General features: G+C 41.3%; 1 protein-coding gene across 4 annotated transcripts in view; it reads left to right on the forward strand.

Annotated features, from left to right (window-relative positions):
* The first annotated feature begins 628 nt into the window (after positions 1-628).
* atp6v1a (ATPase H+ transporting V1 subunit A) overlaps positions 629-14,515 on the forward strand; it is a 41,555-nt gene continuing 27,668 nt past the window's right edge. For 2 of the 4 annotated variants that reach the window (XR_004412382.1, XM_033023119.1), the window contains exon 1: positions 638-707. The gene's annotated coding sequence lies outside the window, so the exon portion shown is untranslated. Of the gene's footprint in view, positions 708-14,515 lie in introns of all 4 variants that reach the window. The other 2 variants (XM_033023120.1, XM_033023123.1) reach the window with 2 other exon arrangements.

Consider the following 14,515-nt stretch of genomic DNA (forward strand, 5'->3'; position numbering starts at 1 on the left):
AAGAGGAGGGAAGAGACTGCAGCCCTAAGATTTTTGCCTCCACCACAGTGAGGTGCTTGGAGAACTCACTGTGGTGGTGTTAATTTGTGTTTATTGATGTTTATTATTGTATGATTGTATGTATGACTGCAGGCACGAAATTTCGTTCAGACCGTAAGGTCTGAATGACAATAAAGGCATTCAATTCAATTCAATTCAATTCAATTCAATTATGTCAAAGATCTATAAGATCTTTGGTTTATGTTGTGTGGTTTCACTAAATAGAATTAAAAACATATGTTTGTGGGAGGTAACCGTCCATCACGTGACAGGGGTCGTTTCAGACAATTTGACTTAAGGGATAATAAATACGACCAGCCGCTCCAAACGATGCATCTCAACAAATAACCAAACCCGAATAGTAATTTATATTTGTAATGGACAGTATTCGGAATAGAAGAAACATTGGCTGACGTCATCCGTTCGTTAAGCTTTTTTTCTCTTAGGGAAAACGAGTTTTTTTTAATTTTATCGATCGCTTCTACTTTCAGATCTTAATCTCCGCCAGTAATTTTTAAAAGTATATAAATTAGCTGCGAGTAATGTGTGCGTTTTGTGTGGGCCCGCCCCTTGCGGTTTGGCGGAGTGCGCGCGCGTGCGTGGCGGGCGGTCGGTCGGTCAGCTGACTGTCAACCGACTGCAGGAGCTCGAGGCGGAGGCAGCAGCAGGTAAAGCGCGGGTGGAGATACGCACTAAATGGTGGAGAAACTCAGCGGGACAGGCAGCATCTCTGGAGAGGAATGGGGGTGTGGGGGGACCTGGCCTGAGAGAGAGAGAGAGCTGGGCTGAAGAACGTGGGAGGAGAGCAAGCCCGGAGTTGGCAGAGGGAGAAGCGCAAGGCCAGGGTTGGTAGAGGGAAAGCAGCAAGCCCAGGGTTGACAGATGAGGGCAGCAAGCCCAGGGTTGACAGATGACGGCAGCAAGCCCAGGGTTGACAGATGAGGAAGGGAGAGAGGGGGCGGCCGAGGCTGGCAGAGGAGGGGGGGAGGCAATGCCTGAGGCTGGCAGACGGCAAGGGGGCAGCGAGCCTGGGGCTGGCAGAGGGCAAGGGGGCAGCGAGCCTGGGGCTGGCAGAGGGCAAGGGGGCAGCGAGCATGGGGCTGGCAGAGGGCACGGGGGCAGCGAGCCTGGGGCTGGCAGAGGAGGGAGGCTTGCAACAAGCAGGGAGGGGGCTGGTGTAGGGCAAGGAGGCAACAAGCCTGGGGCTGGTGGAGGAGGGAGAGGGGCTGTAAGCCTGATGCTGGTGGAGGACAAGGGGTCAACAAGCCTGGAGCTGGTGGAGGACAAGGGGTCAACAAGCCTGGAGCTGGTAGAGGGTGAGGGTGTAGTGTCTGAGGATGATACAGGAATGGGTGAAATCAGCAAGCCCAGGGTTGGTAAGGGGGAGACAGCAAGTCTGTAGTTGGTAAAGAAGGAAGGGCAAATGTAATAAGCTTGTATAGGAAAGAACTGCAGATGCTGGTTTAAATCAAAGGTAGACACAAAATGCTGGAGTAACTCAGCGGGACAGGCAGCATCTGGAGAGAAGGAATGGGTGACATTTCGGGTCGGGACCCTTCTTCAGACTGAAGTAACTCTTGCTGAGTTACTCCAGCATTTTATGTAATAAGCTTAGGTCTGATGAGCAAGAGTAGAGGAAAACAGCAAGCTGAGGGGTTCAGTGAAGTTGGGAGATGACAATTTTCCTACTTCAGTGCCAAGCTAGACTTTGATCTCATCCCCATGGCCTCATTACTTTCTGCTTTACCTCAAACATTGAAACAGAGCTATTGTCCCAATGTGACCATTTCTACAATCTCCCTGTACTGTTTTTTTAAACCACCTTCCCAACCGGCCAGTTGTTGTATGTGTGTGTAGTGGCAGGTTAAGTGGCTATAGGCGTGCTGCATCATTGAGCAATCCATCAATCATCCAGGGATGTGGGCTGAGAAGTAGAGTCATGCTGTGCTTTGTACCATTTTAAGGAAATGAAACTCTAGTTTTATAACTCTTGTAGAGGTTCTTGATACACTGGCCAACTGTTAAATGCTGAATATAACACTTAACTGGTAGGAATAATGAACTACTGCTACCTTTTCATTTTGAACTTTGTTTCAGAGCAGGAAATGTGAGAGGAAGTGTTGTTAATGTATCTAAGAGTCTCTGGGCTAATTATGGATATTAATCCATTCTGAGATGGAGAAGTTAAGGAATTAGTCAAAGATTGATCAAGTAAACAATTCTTGCTAAAGCATTGGATTTTAGTGTAGCTGAAACCTGGAGAAATGTGTGGAGTTCTGGTCTTTAAAAAAACAATATACTAGTTAGGAAAACCATTAGATTTCCTGGGCTAACTCCTGGATTGAGAAGGTTGCCTTATCACAAATGTCTTAAAAACACTGTCGCTTGAAGTTTAGAAGAATGAGGGGTGGTCTCAGGATCTTATGTTTCAATAAGCGGGAATTACATGGTAGATATCGAGATGTTTCCACTAATGGGATGATCTCCAACAAGGCAATATAATTGCAAGGAAAGCAGACTGTCATTCAAAACTGAAATGCTTAAATGTTTCTTTTGAATTCTTTACCATATAGTGTTGTGGAGTCTAGGTCACAAGAAGCATTTAAAGAGGTAAATCTGTGAACGATCAGTGAATTGAGGGCCATGAGAAATTGCCACAGAAAAAGAGATAAGATTTGGGGCAGGTTAGCCATGATCGTGTTATATCGTGGGGCAGGCATGAGGGACTTTTTGGTCGGCTCCTGCACTTATTTTCTTGTGTTGCACTTGTGTTCCATTGTATGGATAACAAAATTCACCCATATAAAGTAGGGTATGGTGGAGAATGACTGGTGGTTCTTTAATTCAAGAAAGAAGCCGTGGGAGAATGTTAGGTCAATTTCTAATTCTGTCAGCATTTTAAGAAAAACTACCATTTGAGAATTCTACACTGGGCTGTTGAGCGAATCTGAGACTTGACATGCATGTGAAACAAGAATCAAGGTCAAAGTTCCAAATTGACCTGAAAAAAGATTAGCTTCCAGCTTGCTGTCTTACCACATAGTGGGAGGTAAATTCTGCATTGGCTGTAATATTGTAAAAATAGTAAATTGCTTTGAAAACGACCGAATTATAATCTTAGGACTTTGCCCAATTCTCCCACATCTTCACACAATGGCGAGAGAGACGTTGAGGTGGTCTTTGAGGAGATATAATTAAAACTTTTGTGAGATTGAATAAAGCACTACTTACAATTGGCGATCGGATAGTAAGCATAACATATAGATTTTAGGTGATTGACAAAAATGAGGCAACTTAAGGAAATATCTTTTTATGCAATAAGTCACGAATCAAATGCAGATGTTTGATTCATTAGCAATTGCAGTTGTATTTTTAGCTGGTCAACTACAACATGCTTGTGAAGTGTTACAATGGTGTTATAAGCTAAAGTATTTTGGTCTGTTTAGTGCCAGATCGCATTGCGATTTTGCTGTCCAAACAAGTTCATGTGATGAATTATCCTGGCTTCAGGCTATGATGTGTATATTTTCAATAAGCAGCGTGTTCTAGGTACAGGTGAAATATTAAGTTTTGTTGGGCATTTTATTTGCTTATTCTCACTTCCTTCCCTACCTTCTCATTCAAATGCTTTAATGAATATGTAGGTATTGAGACTCAGTCATGAGTAGCATTTAAAGTGTTGCGAGTACAAATCTAGTCATGGCAAGTTGCAAATTTGAATTCCACTTACGCGTTGGCGAGGAATTAGAAAAACTATTTAGTGATCTCTCGTTGTTGGACAAATTCAACTGATTTATTAATGCAGTATGAACATGTTCTGGTCTAAAAGCCACACAGCCTTTCTTTATATTCTCTGAAGATTCTTGCCATACTATTTGTGTATATAAAATAAAAAAACACCCATCCCTGCTTCAGAGAGTATGTGGCTGTGAAGTAAATTGGTGGTTTTCCCTTTAAAACATTCTTTATTAACATCTAGTAATTAGATAACCAACAACTTACAAGTCCTCTGGAATATTTTGCATGTGATTATTCTTAAAGTAAGGTTGGATAGTTAGTGCTGCATTGTTAATTGTCTAATGTTTTTGGGGTACAAAACCAAAGAGAGCTTAATGTCATAATCCAGTGTCCTCATGCACATCTAACATATCTCAGAATGCACCCATGGTAGAAGTGAGAACTCATTCCCAGGATATTTTTCCCTAGCTTTGTCTTGATATTTTAACTTTCTGTCAAGATGAGATGTTTTTATTTAAATGCAGTCCATTTACCCAGTGACAAAAATATATCTATTGACACCTATTCCATCAGAGTACACCCAAATTCATAGGTCCAAATTAGTGTATACTAGCTGAAACAAAGAAATACTAAACCTACTGTCTTAAAATGCAATTATGAAACTCATCCAAGCATGTTTCATACACATCGGGCACAACATTTTGATTTGTCCTCCTTTGCAGAAAATGGGCCCTACTTTCCCCCTTGCCACTCGCGCACCATTTGGTCACAAACCTGCCAGATTCAAATTCAATAATGCAGATTTTCTTTTTCTTAAAACAAACCAGCAGCTACCTGGGCCTTCAGCAAAGTACTCAAATGATATTGTAGGGTCCGAACAAGCCCTACCACCAAGCTCTGCTAGTAACCCTTGGAAGAAAACAAGCAACAGTCCTTGGCTTTATTATCTGTCCAGGCTGTCAACATTTCCAATGTTCCACAATCCCAGAAAAATCTAACATTTTGAAAAAATGATAAAAAATAAAATATCTTCTAAAATGAATAGTATTAAAGCCATCTCAGATTGTTTCACATTATTCTTTTTCATAACCATATAATTGTCATTCAAAAGAATGTGCTTGTAGATCCTGCACCATGTATAGCCAGGCAAGGATCTAAGGATAAGTGCTGACCAACCATCTGTTTCTTCATTAGATGCCATGTTGAGTCCAACAGTGGATCACAGCCAGGAAATAACTGTCCGGTCCTGGCGAGGGATGTAGGATTTCTACACTTCTACTTTGTTATTTAACCTGAGTAGCAAGTTTCAATCAATTTACTCATAATAACCAATGATCACAATGAAAAGAATACAGTGCCCTCCATAATGTTTGGGACAAAGACCCATAATTATTTTATTTGCCTCTGTACTCCACAATTTGAGATTTGTAATAGAAAAAAAATGACGTGGTTAAAGTGCACATTGTCAGATTTTATTAAAGGCCATCTTTATACATTTTGGTTTCACCATGTAGAAATTACAACTGTGTTTATACATAGTTTCCCCCCCCCCCCCCCAATTTCAGGGCACCATAATGTTTGGGACACATGGCTTCACAGGCGTTTATAATTGCTCAGGTGATGACAGAATAATTCTCTGTATAAAAAGAAAAATCCCCAAACAACTGTTCGACAGATCAGATACACTCTTCAGGATTCAGGTGTGGATTTGTCAATGACCACTGTCCACAGAAGACTTCATAACCCGAAATACAGAGCCTACATTGCAAAATGCAAACCACTGGTTAGCTGCAAAATTAGGATGGCCTGGTTACAGTTTGCCAAGAAGTAATTAAAAGAGCAATCACAGTTCTGGAAAAAGGTCTTGTAGGCAGATGAAACGAAGATTAATTTGTATCAGAGTGATGGCAAGAGCAAAGTATGGATGAAAGAAGGAACTGCCCAAGATCCAAAGCATACCACCTCATCTGTGAAACACGGTGGTGGGGGTGTTATGGCCTGTCATGTATGGCTGCTGAACGTACTGGCTCACTCACTGATGATGCAACTGCTGACGGTTGCAGCATAATGAATTCTGAAGTGTACAGACACATCCTATCAGCTTAAGTTCAAACAAATGCCTCAAACCTTATTGGCTGGCGGTTCATACTACAGCAAGACAATGATCCCAAATATACTGCTAAAGCAACAAAGGAGTTTTTCAAAGTTAAAAAATTGTCAATTCTTGAGTGGCCAAGTCAATCATCTGCTCTGAACCCAATTGAGCATGCCTTTTATATGCTGAAGAGAAAATTGAAGGGTACTAGCCCCCAAAACAAGCATAAGCCAAAGATGGCTGCAATACAGGCCTGGCAGAGCATCACCAGAGAAGACACCCAGCAACTGGTGATGTCCATGAATCGCAGACTTCAAGCAGTCATTGCATGCAAAGGATATGCAACAAAATAATAAACAAGATTACTTTAATTTACATGACATTGCTGTGTCCCAAATGTTATGGTGTCCTGAAATGGGGACTATGTATAAACACTGCTGTCAGTTCTACATGGTGAAACCAAAACATATGAAAATGGCTTTTATTAAAATCTGACAATGTGCACTTTAACCACACGTGATTTTTTTTTTTTTTTTTTCCCTTTGTTTTTTTTCTCTCACAAATCTCAAATTGTGGAGTACAGAGGCAAATAAATAAATGATGGGTCTTTGTCCCAAACATTATGGAGGGCACTATACTTGTATGGAATGTTTTGCAAATGAGCACATCATCTGCAAAGCTATGTGCCCTTTTCAAACATGGTGGCGGTTTCATATCAGAATCTGTACCTTTTTTTCCAGCAATTGGACTAGTTCCCTTGCTCTGCCCATATGAACCATATTACCCATGCTCTGGTGTTCTGTCCAATTACAAAATTAATCCGTCATATTTTTTTACTCCTTAAATTGTTATTTTACTGTTTAGTAATGTAACCAGTTCACTCTTGAATCGTTTTCCAATATGAATGTCTGGCTATTTTACATTGGGGCAGCTGTATCATTGTTTCTTTGGCTTTTTTGCCATTAAGCTAGATAAATTTGGTGTGGCAAATCTTGAGTAAGACTTTCCCCGCAAGCAGAATGTCACTAACCTTGTACAGGCTGCAAGAAGAAAATCGATGTACTGCATCAGTGACTTGCTTACAGCGTCTGCTGTAGCTCTGTGTAATGGGTCATTTCAAAGTTGGTCCTTTCAAGATTTTTATTAAATTAGTCTTGCTCCTGTGTCTATTTAATCATAAAATAAATTGTTCACACTGTACTGAATTCGAATATCTTAAGTAGTATTGTGGTCCCACTCGTATATAAACAAAAAGGGTTTTGAGTATAACTCAATCTTGCAATTAAAGCGACATTGAAAATCTTAAACATGTATGATTGTGTGTATAAATATTCAACACCAACATACTTAACGGACTTTGTTATTAAATAACTTTGTCAGCTTAGAAATGGACTTTCCACTGGACTTTTTTTTGATATAACAGGCAGGTTAACTATGCTGTTTAGATGTTACCTTTCAGTTAGCAGAAGTTTGAGAGATGAAGATTAATATTTCACTACCTTTAACGTATTCAGCAGGCAAGTAGCTCTTTAAAAATATGGATCGTAAACTTTTAGTAACATTTATGGTGATTTTATGCAGGGATGAGATATGCAGGGGTAACTTATGATCATTTCCAAAGTGCTGAAGCATGACAGTGAAACAATGTGTTTTCATAAAAGGATAGTTAAAATGCGCAGACCTGTTGGGGATTTTTTTTTTGTCTTTTCCATTGTTCTCAATATACCTTATTTCTCCTTCTCAATACCTTATTTCTCCTTCTCAATATCTCTCTTTATTCGCACAAAACTTATTGATTAAACATTTCCTCTCTGCTCATGGCTTTGGAAAAATTGAGACTTGGGCAAAACTATCCTGCTGCATCTGCAACATGATGGGCAAAAGGGAAAGAAACGAGGATGTATCTAATGGGACATGCACCAAAAAAGTGAAATGTGAAATTTTCCCTAGTGCTGTACCAGGTCACTCTTTAGAATTTTATTCCTGCTTGCTGTCTATTTTGTTAACCAGTGTTATCTGAATTAGTATACGTTACTGAGCTTTTAATATTTTCCTTTTAATCTTTATCGTTTTTAGCAGAATCATTGGGGGGGCCCTCAGAGACTTTGATCCTTCTGTTTGGAACCTTGATGAAGGTGTTGGAAAATGGGTGTTCTATTTGCTTTGTTGATCCTTCTGTCGTGATCAATTCAGTCAGTGTAGGTTAGTGAACATGGTGATCGGTGAAGGGGTTCTACATTAGAACATGGCATTCACCGGATGAATAAGGAGAGAAAGAGGATGTTAATGTGTGTTTGGAGAGTAAGTTCTCGAGTTGAAGAATGTTTGGGTGAAGGCTTCAGTAGCAGATGATCCATGGCAAGACTGGAGTTGGGCAATCTTAGGGACATAGAAAATCGAAGGTAATTAGTGTAGCAATATAGACTAAACTTCAGCCCAAAATTAAGTATGACATCAAGGCTATGAATGTTTTAGTTCAATTTCAAGTACATATTGGTGAGAGGGGTAAAATTGATGAAAAGTATAGGATAGGGACTGCGAAAATAAAGGTGTCGATTTCAATATTCGCAATGCTTAATTAGAAACGATATTTACTTATCCAGTGCTGATACATTGTACAAAGCCACAGAACACTTCAAGGAAAATGTTGATGAGGTAGATCAGGGCATAATCAGCTTGATTTGGATGCTGATGTTGTTTTGCTGAGGGATCCTGAGTAAATGAGAAATTAGAGATGGTGAAAGAGATGTCATAACAGGGTATTATTCAACTACAACTACATAAATGACAACTGATGGCAGGGAATCATTCAGCACTTTACAAGTCACATCAAGCCAGTCAATAGACAATAGGTGCAGGAGCAGGCCCTCCGAGCCAGCACCGCCATTCAATGTGATCATGGCTGATCATCCCCAAGCAGCAGCCCAACCCCACGGTGTGCTTGTGGAGAGCAGCAAACAATGCAACACATCATTGAAGCATGCCCTCAACAAAGACTCAAAGGAGGACTTGTCACCCTTCATACAGCAGATCAAGAGGCAACTGCTTGGCTAAAGGACTTTGCATTCGCTAAATAAATAAATCCCCAATCAGTATCCTGTTCCTGCCTTCTCCCCATATCCCTTGACTCCACTATCTTTAAGAGCCCTACCTAGCTCTCTCTTGAAAGTATCCAGAGAACCGGCCTCCACTGCCCTCTGAGGCAGAGAATTCCACAGACTCACAACTCTCTGTGTGAAAAAGTGTTTCCTCATCTGCGTTCTAAATGGCTTACCCCTTATTCTTAAACTATGGCCCCTGGTTCTGTACTCCCCCAACATCGGGAACATGTTTCCTGCCTCTAGTGTGTCCAAACCCTTAATAATCTTATGTTTCAATAAGATCCCCTCATCCTTCTAAACTCCAGAGTATACAAGCCCAGTCGCTCCATTCTCTCAGCATATGACAGTCCCACCATCCCGGGTATTAATCTTGTAAACCTACGCTGCACTCCCTCAATAGCAAGAATGTCCTTCCTCAAAATAGAGGACCAAAACTGCACACAATACTCCACGTGTGGTCTCACTAGGGCCCTATACAACTGCAGAAGGATCTCTGCTCCTATACTCAAATCCATCACCTCAGTCAACACTGAGGTGTTGGAAATGGAGGGAAACATCTATTGAAGTATTGACTGAGGCTTGGGGGAGGGAAGAGAAATGCCTGCAAGTAGATAGATTCCTGTTTTTCTTCAGTTAAGGTCTGCATCATTGAGGAAAAACTTCAAATGTGTAAATGAAATTTGTACTATGTAATCAGGATGTATTGCAAGAAGTTGAATGACATATTGACAATCACCTGGTGACCCGTGTATGTACACATCTTTTGCATTGAGGATAGAAACATGAAAATAGGTGCAGGACTAGGCCCTTCGAGCCAGCACCTCCATTAAATATGATCATGGCTGATCATCCAGAATGAGTACCCTGTTTCTGCTTTTTCCCCATATCCCTTGATTCCGTTAGCCCACAGAGTTATATCTGTCTTGAATACATCCAGTGAATTGGCCTCCACTGCCTTCTGTGGCAGAAAATTCCACAGATTCACAACCCTCCTGGGTGAAAAAGGTTTTCCTCATCTCGGTCCTAAATGGCCTACCCCTTATTCTTAAACTGTGACCCCTGGTTCTGGACTCTCCCAACATGGCAAATATTTTTCCCGCATCTCGCCTGTCCAATCCCTTAAGAATTTTATGTTTCTATAAGATACCCTCTCATCTTTCTAAATTCCAGTGAATACAAGCCCAGTCGTTCAAATGCTTTCATCATATGACAGTCCCGCCATCCCGGGAATTAACCTCGTGAACCTACGCAGCACTCCCTCAATAGCAAGAATGTCCTTCCTCATATTAGCAGACCAAAACTGCACACAATACTCCAGTGTGGTCTCACCACGGCCTTGTACAACTGCAGAAGGACCTCTGCTCTAGGCACGTGCCGTGAGTAATTACTCAGGGTAGCACTAGGCAGTCAGTCGACTTTTAAAAATTGTAAAAATCCGCACAGGCACAGAAAATCGTGAAAACCGCGCATGCGCAGAAAATCGTAAAAACCGTGCATACGCAGATCGGCAGTCTGACCTAAAAAAATCTTTTTAACCCGCGCATGCGCAGATTGGTTTCCACTCTAGGCATGCACAGCACCCTGCACGCAGTCCACGGTGCAAAGGCAGAATTTCAGCTGCCTTTATTGCCCATTGTAAGTGAAGGCTTGAAGCAGTGTCTACGGCACGCGAGTTGAACATAGTTACGTGTATTACGCGTACTGCGGATGAAAGGCACAGGAGAATTATGCCTTAAGATCGATTATTAAAATAATAAACATTTAATAATAAATACTGAGTTTAGTAAATTAATTGGAAATCTTTACTATTTATATTTAATAATTACCTTTTTTATAATTTTAGTCAGGATAGGCACTGCCTACCTTGCCTACCCTGACGGCACATGCTTGCTCTGCTCCTATACTCAAATCCTCTCGTTATGAAGGCCAACATGCCATTAACTTTCTTCACTGCCTGCTGTACCTGCATGCTTACTCCCAGTGATGGATGTACAAGGACACCCATATAACCATATAACCATATAGCAATTACAGCACGGAAACAGGCCATCTCGGCCCTACAAGTCCGCGCCGAACAATTTTTTTCCCTTAGTCCAACCTGCCTGCACTCATACCATAACCCTCCATTCCCTTCTCATCCATATGCCTATCCAATTTATTCTTAAATGATACCAACGAACCTGCCGCCACCACTTCCCCTGGAAGCTCATTCCACACAGCTACCACTCTCTGAGTAAAGAAGTTCCCCCTCATGTTACCCCAGGTCTTGTCGCGCTTCCCCTTTTCCTATTCTGACACTATTCAGATATTAATCTGCCTTGTTCTTGCCACCAAAGTGGATAACCTCACATTTATCCACATTACACGGCATCTGCCATGCATCTACCTACTCACCCAACCTATCCAAGTCACCCTGCATCCTTATAGCATCCTCTTCACAGTTCACTCTGCTACCCAGCTTTGTGTCATCTGCAAATTTGCTAATGTTACTTTTAATTCCTTCATTTATATCATTAATATATTGTAAATAGCTGCGGTCCCAGCACTGAGCCTTGCGGTACCCCACTAGTCACTATCTGCCATTCTGAGGGGACCCGTAAATTTCTACTCTTTGTTTCCTGCCTACCAACCAATTTTCTATCCATGTCAATATGCTACCCCCAATACTATGTGCTCTAATTTTGCTCACTAATCTGTGTGGAATCTTATCAAAGGCTTTCTGAAAGTCCAGATACACTGGCTCTCCCTTATCCATTTTACTTGTTACATCTTCAAAAAAATTCCAGAAGATTAGTCAAGGAAGATTAGTCCCCTTCGTAAATCCATGGTGACTTGGACCGATCCTGTTACTGCTATCCAAATGTGCCACTATTGCATCTTTAATAATTGACTCCAGCATCTTCCCCACCACTGATGTCAGGCTTACTGGTCTATAATTCCCTGCTTTCTCTCTCCCTCTCTTAAAAGGTGGGATAACATTAGCTACCCTCCAATCCACAGGAACTGATCCAGAATCTATAGAACATTGGAAAATGATCACCAATGCGTCCACGATTTCTAGAGCCACCTCCTTGAGTACCATGGGGATTTATCAGCCTTCAGTCCCATCAGTCCACCCAACACCATTTCCTGACTAATGTGAATTTCCTTCAGATCCTCCATCACCCTAGATCCTCTGTCCCTTAGTACATCTGGGACATTGTTTGTGTCTTCCTTAGTGAAGACAGAACCAAAGTACATGTTCAACTCGTCTGCCATTTCCTTGTTCCCCATAATAGATTCACCTGTTTCTGTCTTCAAGGGGCCCACATTTGTCTTAACTTTCCATTCCACATACCTAAAGAAGCTTTTACTATCCCAGGGCTCTCACTTAACTTTTTTTCCCTGTTGCCAGCCGGGCAACCTTGGCAGCTTTTTAGGTTGCCAAATGACATTTTAGGTGGTCATTTAAGATGGCTTGCATGACGCGTGCTCGGACAAAGTGCGTAGTTACCAGTCGGAATTATGCACAATGAAGCATTCACATATTATTTCTGCTTCAAATAAAGTCTCAAACTAACATATTCACCAATCAAGACATGATCAAGACACCAATCGGCACGGACTTGTAGGGCCGAGATGGCCTGTTTCCGTGCTGTAATTGTTATATGGTTATATGGTGATATATACCACAATGACATGCAGCAAAATTATAATACGGTATCTCAACTCTTTTTACACATTGCAATTAATGCAATTTTTATTATTTCTTTCCACTTCCAAACAAAAATGTGGTTGGATTATTCAGCGTATGATCAACCTGTGTCAATAAATCCTGGACCTTGATAACATATATGCTTAACCATGCACACTACAGATTGATGCAAGCATGTTTTCTGTGAAGGACCGAAAATTATCATGACATGGCCATAGCATGGGTCGTTATTGCTATTGGTACAGAAACACTCTTGCTTCCTAACATAATTTATCCACAACAAAATATACAGGCATTTTATGATAATAGCTGTTAAAACTGACTATACCCATAAACCAAGTTGCCAAGCCATTTAGGTTGCCCGGCGGCACTTTGAGTGGTCAGTGGGACCTGGGCAACCGCTACTTTCGAGTCCTGTATCCTCATTTATATTCTTAGCTAGCAACTTTTCTCCCCATATTGCCTTTTTAGTTACCTTCTACAGTCTTTTTTATCAGATGTTTAAAATAGCAAAATTGTGATCAGGAAGAAATTGAAGACTCCTTGGCAAACCTTGTCAGCATGGTTCTATGGTGATAATTTGTCAGTCCTGTTTGAATGTTGGAGTGTGTACATAAATTGTTCTGGGCAAAGAGTTAATCCTTCTGGCTTTATCGCCCTCCTCTGCATTTTGCAACTCCCACTTTTTTTTGTCTTATGTTCTCACACCCTCAAACTGCTCCAGTTCACTCATTTCGTTGGCACTAGTGTCAGCAAATGGCTGCAACTCTCTTCTTGTTTCAGTTATGGTTTTTCTCTCCCAGAAACAATCCCAAAATTGCACAAACAATTGAGAAACTGCTCTCCCCATTAACTTCGATTGCAGAAGTTTAAAAATTAAGTAACTAATTTGAAAATATCTGTAAACTTCGACTTTGAGCTTGCCCAGTGTTGTGGGATCCAATTCCTCAATTTCACTTCTGACTGGACAGCCTGAGGTAATCCCAAAATCTTTTGAAATTAAAGCAGAATATTGATTTTATTTCTTTAAGCATCCCTCTGGCTGCAGAAAACAAAATGTACACTAGAGGGCACTGTAGTTGTTAGGGCATTTGTGAAGCTCATGGAATCTAAACAACATTTGGAAAAGAGTTCAAGTTCAAGTTAGTTTATTGTCATGTGTCCCTGTATAGGACAATGAAATTCTTGCTTTGCTTAAGCACACAGAAAATAGTAGGCATTTACTACAAAACAGATAAATGTGTCCATATGCCATGATATAAATATATACACACATGAATAAATAAACTGATAAAGTGCAAATAGCAGAAAGTGGTTATTAATAATCAGAGTTATGTCCGAGCCAGGCTTAATAGCCTGATGGCTGTGGGGAAGTAGCTATTCCTGAACCTGGTTGTTGCAGTCTTCAGGCTCCTGTACCTTCTACCTGAAGGTAGCAGGGAGATGAGTGTGTGGCCAGGATGGTGTGGGTCTTTGATGATACTGCCAGCCTTTTTGAGGCAGCGACTGCGATAAATCCCCTCAATGGAAGGAAGGTCAGAGCCGATGATGGACTGGGCAGTGTTTACTACTTTTTGTAGTCTTTTCCTCTCCAGGGCGCTCAAATTGCCGAACCAAGCCACGATGCAACCGATCAGCATGCTCTCTACTGTGCACCTGTAGAAGTTAGAGAGAGTCTTCCTTGACAAACCGACTCTCCGTAATCTTCTCAGGAAGTAGAGGCGCTGATGAGCTTTTTTGATAATTGCGTTAGTGTTCTCGGACCAGGAAAGATCTTCAGAGATGTGCATGCCCAGGAATTTGAAGTTCTTGACCCTTTCAACCATCGACCCGTTGATATAAATGGGG

This window comes from Amblyraja radiata, chromosome 6 (assembly GCF_010909765.2).
Source record: "Amblyraja radiata isolate CabotCenter1 chromosome 6, sAmbRad1.1.pri, whole genome shotgun sequence".
In the NCBI taxonomy this organism is placed as follows: Eukaryota; Metazoa; Chordata; class Chondrichthyes; order Rajiformes; family Rajidae; genus Amblyraja; species Amblyraja radiata.